The following is a 1,647-nucleotide window of genomic DNA, read 5'->3' on the forward strand; positions in this document are numbered from 1 at the left end:
GCTGCCGGCTCGGGTTGATTTGTAAACAATGGGTGACGTCGCGCGGCTCCTACCACTGCGCGCGGCCGTGGGGGGAGGAACGCACGCAGAAGACTTCCGAGCGCGGAACGGCGCTCACCGTGCGGGACCCCGGTCCGTGCCCTCCACCCAGTGCTAGCTTCTCTGCCTGTGAGCAGCCCCGGGGGTGGGCACGGCTCTCGTAGAGCCCGGGCCCCACGAGCGGTCCGGAAAGAGGCCCACGCGGAGACGGCCACTTGGCCTCTCCCACTCGCAGACACACCCCCTACACACAGCCAGCCCCTCCTCCGCCGCGCCCGCTCCCTCCCCACGTGTCGGCAAAGCTTGCGCTGGCCCGGCTCCACTCCGCGCACCCTCAGTGGCCAAGCGGCCCCGGGGGAGGGGCGGCCCTGTCGGGGGTTGGCGGGGAGGAACCGCTGCTACTGGGGCGCAGACCCTATGACCGCAGGATCCCAGACTTCTGCCTTCAGGGCCACTTCTGTGAGCCACGGCGTGACTAGCGTCGACTTTTTTTGAAGTTCAAATTTTCTCGTGACCGTAGGATTCAAACATGATTAAAAGAGTTTTTTTCCACTTTCAAGCCTTTTCTCTGTACATTATACAAACAGCCACGCACAAAACATTACACTTTGTTTTAAACCTCACGTTAAATTATAAACGCTTTTCCAGTGATTGCACGCGCTTTGAAAACATTGTAATGATTACGTAAGTTTCCATTAAGTGCTTGTAATTGTTTAAATTCCTTCAGCGGTTACTGTTTCTCCTGATTTCACCGTTGTAATAAGTGTGTGATTAATGTTTTTTTTCCCATAAACTTTTCTAAATTTGTGATTTATCCCTCAGAGTACATTCCTAAGAGTGGAGTTTTAGGTCAAAAGATAAGAGTATTTTAAGTTTGGCTTTTTTGTGTGTGTATATATAAGAAATAACCTGTAATTCATAAATGTACTCTTCTCAATAATTTATTGAAACCACTAGATTGTAGTAGAATTAAATCTTATATTGTGTGTATTCCTATTTTACAGGTGAAATTGACATCTTTCAATTTGCCTGTGGTTTTTAGTTTTATTTTTGGGTTTTTGTTTTTTGAGGCGTTTTCTAATTTGTTAAGCCTTACTTGCTTTTTTTGTAAATTGTTCCCTAATAGATTCTTGCTACTACAGGGATTTTCATATTTCCATGACTCACTAGTATAATGGAAGTGAACCCTTTCTCTTATTTTACTAAAATTGGTTTGTTCTGGGCTTTGTACATCCCCCTCCCCACCTACCCACACCCACACACCTTGTGCATGCCCCTAGTAAAATAATTTTTTTGTTGTCATTTTTTGTTTGTTTTTTCAGGGTCTCTCTGTAGTCCTGGCTGTCCTTGGAACTCACTCTGTAGACCAGATGGGTCTGGAACGCAGAGATCTGTCTGCCTCTGCCTCCCAAATGCTGGGATCAAATAAAGGCTTATGTCTCCACCACCTGGCTTCCTTTGAGACTTCTAACATAGATCTAGTTATGTTAGATGGCCATAGATCTAGTCTCCCTGCCTTGAAAAGGTTATCAAATCTGCCTCTTTTTTTTTTTTTTTTTTTTTGGTGTTTCGAGACAGGGTTTCTCTGTGGCTTTGGAGCCTGTCTGG

This window comes from Microtus ochrogaster, chromosome 8, assembly GCF_000317375.1.
Source record: "Microtus ochrogaster isolate Prairie Vole_2 chromosome 8, MicOch1.0, whole genome shotgun sequence".
Classification (NCBI taxonomy): domain Eukaryota; kingdom Metazoa; phylum Chordata; class Mammalia; order Rodentia; family Cricetidae; genus Microtus; species Microtus ochrogaster.